This window comes from Catharus ustulatus, chromosome W (assembly GCF_009819885.2).
Source record: "Catharus ustulatus isolate bCatUst1 chromosome W, bCatUst1.pri.v2, whole genome shotgun sequence".
In the NCBI taxonomy this organism is placed as follows: domain Eukaryota; kingdom Metazoa; phylum Chordata; class Aves; order Passeriformes; family Turdidae; genus Catharus; species Catharus ustulatus.
Genome location: NC_046261.2, coordinates 8,479,511 through 8,493,268, shown reverse-complemented (window position 1 = coordinate 8,493,268; position 13,758 = coordinate 8,479,511). Strand labels below are relative to the sequence as shown.

At 42.0% G+C, this 13,758-nt stretch overlaps 1 protein-coding gene across 1 annotated transcript in view; it reads right to left on the bottom strand.

Moving 5' to 3' along the window:
- Nucleotides 1-13,758, bottom strand: part of LOC117005100 (transcription factor RFX3-like) — a 272,818-nt gene that overhangs the window by 114,365 nt on the left and 144,695 nt on the right. The gene's annotated exons all lie outside the window — the stretch shown is intronic.

The following is a 13,758-nucleotide window of genomic DNA, read 5'->3' as shown; positions in this document are numbered from 1 at the left end:
AATGACTCAAGACAGTATAAAAGACCAATCAGAAAAACTCGGATAGATGCACTTAAGTTCAACAGAAATATCTAGTTTGGTCACAGCTAAGGGATATTTTCTACTTTAAGGTCTCATCCTGATGTCCTTAAGAAGGCAAACCTCCTAGTGAAGTCAGAGTGGCATTTTGCTTGCATATATACTGCAGGATCCCACTTTCAAAGTCCAATTTACCTTTCTCCCTACTCATGAAATAAGAGAAGTGGATTTACTAGTAAGCTATATTGCAAACAGCAAAAGTTACTAAACAATCAGTGTTTTGAATAAAAGAAAAAAACCCAGAATAAAATCCTAAGAAATGATTCAGTGTTTCTTCCTCTAAGTATTTGAGAAATAACTGTGCACACTTTGAGTGTGAATAAGAAGCAAAATTTCTGCTGTCTACAACCATGGAGTAAAATCTCAATAATTCAGTAGGTTTTCTGCCATTAGTTTTCTTTGTACAGGATATAACCCCATACAACCTGTTAGAGTATTCTTTGAATATCCAGAGTTCTCAAAGTAAATGAAAATTGGAGGTTCACAGACACCAAGATCCATCCTTAAAAGAAAATAAAAAATCAGATGGGTTCAAAATAATACTTTTAAAGGAAAAAATATTATAAACCACTAATTATACAGTAGCATTACTCCTAATACAAATGAGTAAAGACAACCATATCCATTCCTATTCTTCCCTTCCATATTAATGCATCTTATTAATTCAATAATGACAAAAATAAAAATAAAATTACAATCTAACTGTAGTTTAGATGCAGAGTTAGAATAGCAAAAACATTGAAAGTCATCGAGACAATGGGATGTACAGTAAAAGAAGGTACGTAATGAGCCACATTAAATGGAAAAAACAGAAAAGCAATGGAAAAGCATCTGTAGATTTAAAACCCCTTATATCCACCGTTGACAGTTTTAAAATGAATCTTGCCTACACTTCTTTAATTATTACACTATTATCCAAAGAGTTTATACTGTTAAATTGCATTACTAGAATTAGTTCGCTCAATATAGAGCACAAAACTGAAAAATATTTCAGATTATATTTCACTTAGTGCATAAATAAAATGTGCTTTCCCCTTTTATAAACTAATCAAATAGTATTCTTACTGTAGGAATTCTCAATGAAAAAGGAAGTCTTTCTTACAACTGTTTACTATTAGAAATATAATCCTTTTGATAAAAACGTACTAGGTTCTGATGAGTATTCAAGAAATATTGCAAAAATAATGTTTGAACACATTTTTTTCTTGCTTCAGTAGAAAATACTATCAAGTCAAATTATTCAATCAGACAACAAAGGTCAAATTTAAAAGGACACTATATATTAAAAATTAAAAGGTTAAGATTTTATCATACTAAGATCAACTCAATATACAGTACAACCATAGACTCTCCAATTTTAACATGGTATTATAACATCATGTATAATTTAAATCATAATTCTGAATCTCACTCCACTGACAATACCTTCTCTACAGCAGTACTACAGGGCTGAAGTCCTGCCTCCTGCTGCTCGTTCAAGCTATTGCACTACCCTCTCACTTCACTGAGAAGTTTTTTGTGACCTCTTCAAAGAACCAGTCTTTTAAAATCATAAATTATGAATATATATATAATCATTGAATGGTTTGGGTTGGAAGGGACCTTAAGAATCGTCCAGTTCCAACCCGTCCACCATGGGCAGGGATACATTCCATTAGACAAGGTTGCTGAGACCCCCATTCAACATGGACATGAATGCTTCCAGGGATGGGGTATCCACAACCTCTCTGGGAAACCTATGCCAGGGCCTCACCACTATCACAGTAAAGAATTCTTCCTAATATCTAATCTAAACCTACTCCCTTTCAGTGTGAAGCCATCCCCCCTTGTCCTGTCACTACATGCTCTTGTAAAAAGTCCCTCTCAAGCTTTCTTCTTGGCTCCAGGTACTGAAAGGTCACAGTAAGGTCTCCCCAAAGCCTTCTCTTCTCCAGGCTGAAAAACTCCCAACTATCTCAGCCTTTCTTCAGAGGAGAGGTACTTCAGCCCTCTGATCATCTTGATGGCCTCCAGGGCAGGTCTCACCAGAGTGAAGTAAAGGGGCAGAATCACCTCCCTTATCCTGCTGACCATGCTGCTTCTGTTGAAGACCAGGGTACCATCAGCTTTCTGGGCTGCAAGCACACATTGCCAGCTCATGTCCAGTATCTCATCCACCAGCACCCCCAAGTCCTTGTCAGCAGGGCTGTTCTCGATCATCCCCCAGTCTATATTAACACCGGAGTTTTCCCCTACCCAGGTGCAGCACCTTGCACTTGGCTATGTTAAAACTTACGAGGTTCTCATGAGCCCAGAATATGAGCTTGTCCAGGCCCCTCTGGATGGTATCCCATCCTTCAGGTATGTCAACTGCACCACTCATCTTGGTGTTGCCAGCATACCCATGGTCACAGATCCATAGATTTTAAAGCCAGAGATCCTAATGATTACTATGATCAGCTTGTCTTATATTTTTTTAATAATGTGTAGAAATACAGCTGGACAGCAGGGTTCAGAGCACTGCTCAACTCATGACTGAAGTGGATGCACTAGGTTGGGTAGACCACAAGCTGAGGTAAAACCCTGAATGGGGAAGCAGAAGGTGTGCTTGGTATGCTTAGTTCAAGATAAATCATGCAAGACCGTACGTGCCTATGCTGGTCTGTACAGGTCTGTGCAAATGGTCTGTGCAGAGTTCTGATAAAGTAATGTTACTTAGAAACACCAATCGTGTGGTTGTGCTATTTTTAGCTATAGTTGAAAAGGTATATAAATTGATGTGTGAAATCAATAAATCAGCTTCGTGCTTGCATCAAACGGGGGTCTCGTCTCTTCATTATGCAAGTGGGGGTCCCATCTCTTTGTTGATCGCCATCATAATGTAAGTCAAGAAGAGTTCATTGCCTCTAAAATTTACCCTTAATTCACCTTTCATTAATGTCATGAAGTATTACTGAACTGCAGCAGGTCTTCCAGAAAGACTTTTGATCTATATTTGAAATTATAAGTATTCATCATATTCTAGCGTAACTTTTTTCAATAGTAATTCTTTTCATTATTAAACATTTTGTGCAGTATTCCTTGTCTAAATTTTGATGAATTGCCTTTTGAGCTTTACCTGTATTGTGGGTTTAGTTTTTTCAGTGAATTTTCTCCCATTTGTTACCTGAAAAGGGGGACGCTGAGAGGAAAAGGCAGTTGAAACCCAGGGAGAATGAATGATGGGCAATTAAGGTACAAAAGACTGGTCAATTACCCTTTTACTCCAATGAATGCTTCTGGGGAGGGAAGGCAGGGGTTGGGCATTGGCTTGCTGAGGGGGGAACCAGCTGACTGGGCTGAGAGCAGGGCAGTGCAGGTGGTTTTTGGTGCTAGACCCTTGCTGCCAGTTGATGGGGACTTTTCAGCACTCCCCATTGCCGGGAAGACCCATGCCTGTGTGCGTGGGTGCTTCAGGGGAAACCAGACCCCCCCACATACAACTCCTCTCTCTCTGGAGCTGCTGGTTTAACTGGAACCTTGGTTGTGGCCATCGCCAGGATACCATATCGTGCATGTGAGAACATGGGGAAAAGTGAACTCTTTCCCTCCCACCTTCTCTCTCTCTCTGAGGCTGCAATTACTCCCTGGGGAGGGCTCAGGGCTTGCATTGGCCACCCTCTGAAGCCGCCTGAGCCAACAGTGCTCTCTGAAGCCACAGGGAAGTTGCTGTAGACTCTCTGCCTTGACATGATCCAACAGCGCCCCCTGCTGGTTGTGGTCATAACTACACCAAACTGAAATGCTTAACAGGTGGAAAAGGCTGTCATTGGGTTTTCTTTGTTTGGTGTTGCTGTTGTTTGTTTTGTCTTGTTTTATATATATACATATATACTATATATATATATATATACTCTAGTAAAGAACTGTTATTCCTTTTCCCATATCTTTGTATAGAAACCGTGTAATTTCAAAGTAATTTGGAGGAAGAGGGTCATATCTCCATCCCAGGGGGGTTCCTGCCTTCATTGGCAGACATCTGTCTTTTAAACCAGGACAACCTGCTACTGAAATCTCTACAATCAGGTAAACTTTTTCCCATGCAGGGACCTAACCATAGACAAAGCAGCTCTTAACCTTCTCTTACATGTAGTTAATGGCTTAACTTGAAGGCAGATTTTCTAGACAATGAATCACTTGTCTGGCTCATTTTGAAAAATTTCAACTACTTCTGACTTCTCTCTCATTCAAATTTTTTTTTTATTTTTAAAAATCCCAAGCTTCTGATAGGCTTGAGTCCTCAGGCTTCCAAAATGTTCTATGTGAAACAGTCTCCTGCATGTTGGGAAGTAACAGAAACTTTAGTAGCAAGTATTTTTAATCATATATCTCAAATTAATTAGTGGTTCTCCCCAATAGTGAGGTTTTTTTAATTGCAGCCTTGACATTTTTGGAAAAATTACAGAAATAAGTTGAACATTAGAAATTATGCACATATAGAGGTTAATTAATTACATTCCTTACATTTCTAAGGACAATCAATCAGAAGCTACAGGCCTATTTACAACTGGAATGCTAATTGACAAAAATATCACACACCCATCAGTTTGAATATGTGATCAGTCTCATATTTCTTCTTACTGAAGAACCATTTATGTATGAAAAGTCATTTAGTAAAATGTTTTAACTGATAACTGAAAAAAGTTGTCATTCCCACAGTAGCCCAAATCAAAGCATGTTAAACATATCTGCATTACTAATACATATAATCATGAGTGTACATAACAATATAAACATGGGTGGGGAAATTATGGTATGATAATAATTGGAATTGTGATTTTAGACTTCTACGTCAGTTCACTCAGTTTGCCTTCTAAAGTGCTAATTTATTATTTACCATAGTCATTAATGGTTAAGAAAGGTAGGCCATTTCTGTAGATAATAAATTCAAAACTGTGATTTTTATATGTCAATAAAATCCTACAATGTTCAGCCTTTATGTAATCTTATTACTGTTATTTTTAAAGTATTTTTGTCCATTAACATTTTATCAGATGAACATATACATTAACATCTCAGATGGCTCTATAGTATATACATAGAAAAACACTTAAAAATCCCCAATTCACATTGAAAGACTTCCTTCCTAAAAGTCAATATCAAGGAAAATTAATTTTCTTCATGATTCAAATATTTGGCACAAAATATTTAAGTTGTTCTGAGGAGGTCAGGACATAAGGAAAAAAAAATCCTCAGAAATTTAAGCTCTAAGTTACTGAAATTAACATGGACATCCTCTAATTCATTATGTATATTGGTTTGCCTTTCTAAACCCCTCTTCACTGACAGCAAAACAGACAACTTTTGATGATATCTTAAAATTTAAGACATCTGCTGCCTCATGTCCAAAAGAAGTCCATGTCTCTACACAGGCAGCTATTTTTAACTTTGTCTGCTCCCTTTAATTTTTATCTGCTATATATTTAGCAAATTTTAACTTTATCTATTTCAAACATGTTGCCGTGGTAGGCTTTAAGCTAAGTGAAATACAAATGAAGTGAATAAATCATTAATTCATCAAATGTGTATTAAAAAAATAAATTCAGCACAGATAATTAAGTCTTGGATACTAGTAATAACTGTATTTGCTGATATAGCTTTTCCTGGTAATAATTCTTACTTTCTCATTAACAGTCCTAAAACAGGGTCCATGCACATCACTATATTAGAGTGTTATATGATAAATGGATGAGAACTCCAGCATCCTTTCCACCTATATTTCAAAACAGTGCATTCATAAAAATGCTACTGTCCTCTGAAGAGGTACTCATGCCAGAGTCTTGAATTGGGCAAACTTGCCTAGATGCAAAGACTTGAAAATGAAGCATCAGTGACCATCTAAAGAGAGCTCACAGGTCCAACACCCGGAAAAATTTGAAAGATTCTCTTGAAAGTTCTCACAGACTAACTGTAGTAGAGCTTTTACTAGGTTATATGGATTTTACTCAAGAGAATGAAAAAGTAGTTGAAAGACACAAGAAAAAAAAGCAATTCTTTTAGGTTTTTGTGAAAAAAAGTCTTTCACAAATACACAAAAAGATCATGAAATATATCTGCTATTTTATATATGCCAACTTTAAAATAACTCAGAAAAGCTTCGGAAGTGTTTATATTGCACTAGATGCACAAATAGCAGGAGGTAGCTCATATTCAAAGAAGAACAAGAGAGAAAATAATGAATTACTGGAACAGTGTTGTCCCCTTCAGTAAGAACAGCAGTCAAATAATGAAAATACTGAAATTTATGGTAATCCAAAGACAGACTTAGACATAGTGGTGCTCTCTGCTACTGTATCACTCGTTTTATTTCTGTTTACCTTTCAAAACAGAATACTGTAACAACAGTAATTTCACGATTATAAGCCTCACCATTTTGACTAAAATTTTGGTCCAAACCGGGAAGTGAGGCTTGTAATCCAGAGGGGCTTATATATGAACAATGTTCTGAAAATTGCCAACCTGGAAGTGCGAGCCCACAGCAGCCCCAAGTAGAGCTGGAACCCGGCAGGCCCCGGCAGCGCGGAGCCGGCAACGCCAGGCCAGGGTAAGCAAACGCAGCGGCGGCGGTGCAGGCAGCGGGCAGGGGAGAGCGAGTCCAGTGGCAGTGCCGCCTGGCCGGCTCCGAGTGGCCCCACCGAGCAGCAGCGCCGAGCTGGGCCATCCGGCCCCATCGGCAGTCCCGAGCGGGCCGAGCCCACCCGGCCCCGAGCTCAGCCAGTAAACTCCGCGATCCCATGATTCTGTTACTAATTGGCAACTTTCACAAAGTTGGACATGGATCCTCGCTGAGAACGAAAGTGCTGCTTATAATCCGGTGCGGCTTATATATGGAGGAAGAACGAAACGTTGCCGACACTCCGGAAGTGCGACTTATAATCAGGTGCGGCTTGTAATTGTGAAATTACTGTAATTGTTGAAAGTTGGTTTTCTTTTTTTTTTTTCTTCCCCTTTTCTCTCTGTAGAATTTTCCCCATTGCAATGCTAAAAAAAAAACTTGTGGGGTACACCCTACCACAGACGGCTAGTAACCGGGGGGAAGAGGAAGAAAGGGAACACCGTGAGACCAGGGGAGGACAGGTAAAGGAGAGGTAGGGGCAGCTGCTGCTCTCTCTCTTTCGCCTGTAAAGTCGGAAGAGGAGGACAGCTGCTGCTGCCCAGTACCTCTGCTGTCCCAGCACTGGCACAACCACCCTTACCAAGCTCCAGCCGTGCTACTGCCTTCCCGTTTTTGGCCTGCCACCTCTGAGCATCCTGTTGAACACTGTAACCAACACCGTGAGCAGGGAAGTCTCTCCTCCATCCCTCTCCCACGTGAGACGCCGCTGCCATCACCCCAGCCCTCCGCAGCTGTGCGGGACCTGCCCTTCCCCCCCCCCCCCACTGGTAACTGAGTACGGGGAAAAGGTGTCTGCGGCCGAAAAGAACTGAAACTAAATTACTGTTCTGTTTTGTTGTTAACTTTCATAGCTGTTATTGGTTTTGTTTTTCTTGTTAAATATATTAGTAAAAAACTGTTATTCCTATCCCCATATTTTTTACCTGAGAGCACCTAATTCCAAAATTATAATAATTTGAAGAGAAGGAGGTTTTGCACTCTCCATCTTAAGAAAGGACTTCTGCCTTTCTTGGCAAATATCTGTCTTTCAAACCAAAACACTAATATATTTATAATAAATAAGGGGAAGATGGACAAGGTCAAGAAAATAATGGCCTCCAAAATTCACACCTTTCTCAGATTAAATGTTTAAATAGCCTGAGAACTTATTTTATGTCCCTAATCAGATAGGAAAACTGGGAGAAATGAATAGGGGCATTAATTATTTTGTTTGTTTTCTGATGTTGATGTGAGGGTGTTTCAGATGCTATGAGCATCCATGAAATTTCAGAAAATAAACACATCACAGTTATCTTCAGTACTCTGAATGTGCACAGAGTATGCATATTGATTAATGAATAAAAAGATTTCTTATGATCAGAAAACAACATATGAAACCAACATATGGAGCAGAAGCATATATAACATCTATGACTTGGTAAAAAGTCAAAATCTTTGGTGTTTATACCAGATGACTCCCTTCTCCCTAAGTTCTCAAAAGACAATTCAGTGTCCATTTTTAGTTCCTTACTAGATGTTTCAAATGCCTGGTCAAATGATCAGTTCAAATCTCTCTTTAATAAAATCCCTTTATATGAATCAAAAAGTAGTCTGTATACCACACCTTTCTCATGCACTTGAGATTCTAAACCCCTGTCATGGTTTGAAAGACGGGTGTCTGCTAAGAAAGGTACGAACTTCTCTTGAAACGGAAAATGTAATAATTAAGGGACCTCCAGGCAAAGATATGGGAATAGCAATAACAGTTCTTTACTAGGAAAAATCCATTTGCTCTATGTGGTGGGTAGAGGGAAACTTTCCTTTAAATATCCACCCCAGCACCGGTAGTCAGGGTGCCAAGAGGAGTTGTGCTTCTGTGCCAATCACTTGTGCGGCAGCTTGAACTCCTTCATAGGCGGCCAAGATTTCCTTCTCTATGGGAGTGTAGTTGGCTTTGGACCTTCTGTAACTCTGTCTCCAGAATCCCAGTGGACAGCCTCGAGTCTCTCTGGGTACCTTCTGCCAAAGGCTCCAGGAAAAAACACTGTTCCCAGCTGCAGAGTAAAGCACATTGCTCACCTCTGGTCCTGTCCTGACTGGGCCAAGGGTTACTGCATGAGCGATCTCCTGTTTGATCTGGGCTTGCTACTGTTCAGGGTCCTAGTGGAAATTGTTCCTGTGGGTAACCAGGTAGAAAGGTCTCACAATCTGGCTGTACTCCGGAATGTGCATTCTCCAAAAGCCTCTGGCACCTAGGAAAGCTTGTGTTTCCTTCTTGCTGGTCAGTGGAGACATCGTGGTGATCTTATTGATGACCTCAGTGGGAATCTGATGCTGTCCGTCTTGCCACTTTACCCCCAGGAACTGGATTTCTTGGGCAGGTCCTTTGACTTTGCTCTTCTTGATGGCAAAGCCGGCTTCCAGCAGAATTTGGATGATCTCTCCTTCCTCAAATATTTTCATTGCTGTCTTCCCCCACACAATGATGTCATTGATGTATTGCAGATGTTCTGGAGCTTCACCCTTTTCTAGTGCAACCTGGATCAGTCCATGGCAGATGGTGGGGCTGTGTTTCCACCCCTGGGGCAGACGATTCCACGTGTACTGCATGCCCCTCCAGGTGAAAGCAAACTGAGGCCTGCACTCTGCTACTAGAGGAATGGAGAAAAATGTGTTGGCAATGTCAATGATGGCATACCACTTTGCTGCCTTGGACTTTAACTTGTACTGGAGCTTTAGCATGTCCGGCACGGCAACACTCAGTGGTGGAGTCACTTCATTCAACGCACGATAGTCCACAGTCAATTCCCATCCTCTGTCAGACTTGCACACAGGCCAGATGGGGCTGTTGAAGGGTGAGTGGATTTTGCTGACCACCCCTTGGCTCTCCAGCTCACAGATCATCTTGTGGATGGGGATCACAGCATCTTGATTCATCTGATACTGCCAGCAGTGCACTGTTGAGGTGGCTATTGGCACTTGTTGCTCTTCTACCTTCAGAAGTCCCACTGCAGATGGGTTTTTTGTTAGTCCAGGCAAGGTGTTCAACTGCTTCATGCCCTCTGCCTCTACAGTAACTATCTCAAAAGCCCTCCTGAATTCCTTTGGGTCTTTGACATAGCTGTTCCAGAGGCTGTCTATGCCCAAAATACACAGAGCCTCTGGGCCAGTCACAATGGGAGGTTTCTGCCACTCCTTCCCAGTCAGGTTCACCTCAGCTTCCAACAGAGTTAATTCCTGCAATCCCCATGACACCTTGGCAATGAAAGCAGGTTATGAGCCCACATGTCCTGATGGCATTAGGGTACACTGTGCACCAGTATCAACTAACGCCTCATATTTTTGTGGCTCTGATGTGCCAGGCCATCGGATCCACACAGTCCAAAAGACCCGGTTTTCCGGTGCCTCTCCCTAGCTAGAGGCAGGGTCCCTCTAGCCCTGGTTATCATTTCTTTCCTGTTCATACAGGCTAGAGGTTCCTTCAAGGGAATACGACAGATCATCCTCCCTTCTGTAGTATCCGGCACCTTGGTCGTGAGAGGTTGAGGCTACTCTCACTTTAGTGAAACTCCCTCAGTTAGTGTTTCCCTCCTTCAGTTGACACACCCATACTGCCAGGACAGAAGTGGGTTTCCCACCCCACATTCCCATGTCTTCCCCATGGTCATGCAGAAAGAACCACAGGTCAGCTCGGGGGGTGTACCCTCTCTCTCTAGCTGGAGGATGTTGGACTTTGACTTTGGGGCCTGTGACTTGCACAGGTGCTATATGGGAACTGTTCCTCCTCATCTCCTCTCTTATCTCTCTCCTTTCCTCTTTGAGTTCCTTAATCACACCAGAGACACGAGCCTGCATCGGGTCATTGATCATACTTTCATAATTTCTAAGCTTGTTAGCAACAGAACTCACTGTCTCTTGGTTGTTATCAGCATTAGTTGTTGTAATGAAGGTGGTGTGTTGAGATGGCCCCAGATTTGCCGGATTCCATAACATCTGCCCTGTACGCCTGACCTTGTCGGGGTCATTGTCATGCTCTCCACCCCTCAAAGAGTACCTCCAATACTGCCACTTCTCTCAGCTGTTGGATCCCTTCCTCAAGGATCTTCTAGTGCATTTTATGATGGTACTCCTGCATTCTCTCTCTGTTGACAAACCTCTCTCTTACACTCATTAAAAGCCACTCCCAGAAGGAAAGGGGTCCTGGCTCGCTTACGAATATCTGATCCACACCTGGGTCCTGGGTCAAGGGTCCCAAATTCCTTGCCTCAGTATCATTCAGTTGCACACCTGTACCCATAAATTCCCAGACCTGAAGTAACCAGGCTGTATAAACCTCACAGCCCCACTGCACAATGTCTTTTCGCAGATTATGGAGACTTTCATACGACAGGGAGTTGGTGATGATTTCAACCTCTGGCTCCCCTGCTGGTTGTGTGGACCCTCCTTTCTTATCCTTATTAAGTGGGTGCTCTGATTTCATCTTAGACTTCTTAGTTTCTACAGGGGTCACTACTGCTGGCTGTGACTGCCCTTGTGGTTCAGCTGGAAACTGGATGGTTGTAATGTCTGTGGGTTCCAGTGCAGCACTATCAGACTCTCCCTCTTTAAGGATGGAGGAAGGTTTCTCACCAGCTGGGGAAAGGTACTCCTTCAGCATCTGGCCGATCTCACACATCTCCTTCACTAAAACCCCTACCCAATCCAGGTGGTTTATTTCTGAGGTAGGCTGTGGGGCAGAGTCAGGCTCTGTGGTAGCATCCCTATTCCCTGGGGTAGGTATCAGAGTGGTTATCCAAGCCAATCTCCCCTCATCTAGATAGATATGCTAGATAGAACAGGCCTACCAGCCACTGTATGATATCATTAGCATTTAGAGAAGATTTGAACCCTTCAAAAAGTGATGGGGTAGACCCAAAAAACTGGGTGAAGTGTTGGGAGAAAATTTCCCCTGGTGTCATTTCTTCACAGTAGTTACCATTATTGAAGTACCCCAAAAACGTACAGTTAGTGTGTGATAGCCCTGAATCCATGTACCTGACTTCCAAAGGAAGTTAAAAATCTATTCATTCCACACTTTATCAACCCATAAAACACGCTGGATAACAGCCACAATAGCTTTAGTTATAGGGCCCATGTTTAGATAAAGGCCTGCAAATGGGACAAGTATAGCCATGAACACGTGCCACCCAAACCAGGGTATGCTCGACCATATGGTGCCATCTAATGAGGTTTCTATATCCAGCACACAAAAACTAGGTTACTCAAGAAGTTTTATTCCTTTTTTCTCTCAATGACCTTGGGCCTCAAGTTGGGCGCCAAAATCTGTCTTGGTTTGAAAGACAGGTATCTACTAAGGCAGGAGCCTCTCTTGAAATGGAAGATGTAAACCCCCTCCCTCCAAATTGTAATAATTTTGAAATTAAGGGGCTTCCAGGTAAAGATATGGGAATAGGAATAACAGTTCTTTACTAGGAAAAATTAAAAGTACAGAAATATAAAAGAAGAAAAAGAACCAAAACACTGACAGAGTCAGAATACAACCTGACACCCTGTTGGTCTGGGTGTTGGTAGCAGTCTAATTAAATGGTGACTGCAGTCCTTCTGGAGTGACAGATGTGGTTCAGTTGAAGCAGTGGTTCTGTAGGAGGGTGCAGTTTTCTTCTGAGGGTCCAGTGATGATGTGGAAAGGTTTGGTTTTCCTCTGGGATCGAGTGGAAAAAGGCTGCCCTTATGCTTCAAATCTCAGTTTTTATCCAGGTAGGAAATACTTAGCTCCTCCCCCTGGGTGGAGCATCTCACAATAGGATGATGTAATTTTATCAGTCATGCAGTGGGACTCAATGGCCCATTAACAGAAGATATCGCATGGAGGAAGGATGGGTTGTGGAAAAGATAAAGAACACTGCCCCACCTGGTTTTAACTGATGGTGATAGAATACATGTTTTTGGTTGCATACTGCTTTGCAAGCCAAGACAACCCCTAAGATGCCCTATAGTTGATCTTCCAGTTATGGTACAGACTCAAAAATCTCCCCAAAGCCTTGACAAGCTTACATACAATTTCTAAAAGAGGTGCACTCCACTGAACTGAAAAGCATATAGCAAGAGCTGTATGCCTCCACAAGAGTTAGTCCCATCAGGAAATCAGAATTGATAAACAAAGCAGAAAGTTTTTATTTGTTAAAATTCAGAAAAACAATATGGCAAGAGAGAATTTTTAAGAGATTGATTGGCACTTTTAGAACAAACTGTCTGTTTAATTAGACATTCTACTGGTTTTGCCTGAGGTATGGTAATTTTCTTCCCAGTGGCTGATATGGATCTGTGTTTTGGATTTGTTCTGATGTGCTGGTTTAGCACAACCTGGTTTTTTGTAGTGAGGGAGGGGGCGAGCCACAGAACTGTCTTCTGTGAGAAGCTGCTAGAACCTTCCACCATACCTGACAGAGCCAATCTCTGATGGCTCTGAAGATGAACATGCTGTTGGCCCAATTAGAAAGGTTGGTAATGCCTCTGTGATGACATATTTAAGAAGAAAATTCCAAACAGCGCAGCTTTTTCCGAGGGATGGCAAGGCATCGCTACCAGGGGCGATCCTGACGGTGGAGGCTTCTCCTTTTTGGTGCCCCACATAAAGAGAGGCATTGAATGGTGCCGGCACCATAGTGGCCAGCACCACCCATGCAGTGGGGGCCAGGCCATGTGACCGGCAGTGTAAATATGGGGAGCAATTCCCCATATCAGAATCTAGACTAAATCAACTTCTCAGTGCTGCGAGATCCTACAGAAATCTTTGAATTGGTGGAATTTGTTGGAAATGGTACTTATGAGCAGCAGTTTTTTCCTCCTAGTAGGAGAAAGGAGGAAGTGAAGTTGTGGAAAAAGACAACATGATGACACCAAGGTCAGTGGAAAGAAAGAGGGGGAGGAGGTGCTCCAACAGTCAGAGTCGAGATTTATTAGAGTCCTCAACACAGCTTGCAGAGAAAACAGTCTCCCTGTAATCCATGAAGTCCAGGGGGGAATGCAGAGATGCACTCTCAGCCTGTGGGTAAAGGTGCTCACGC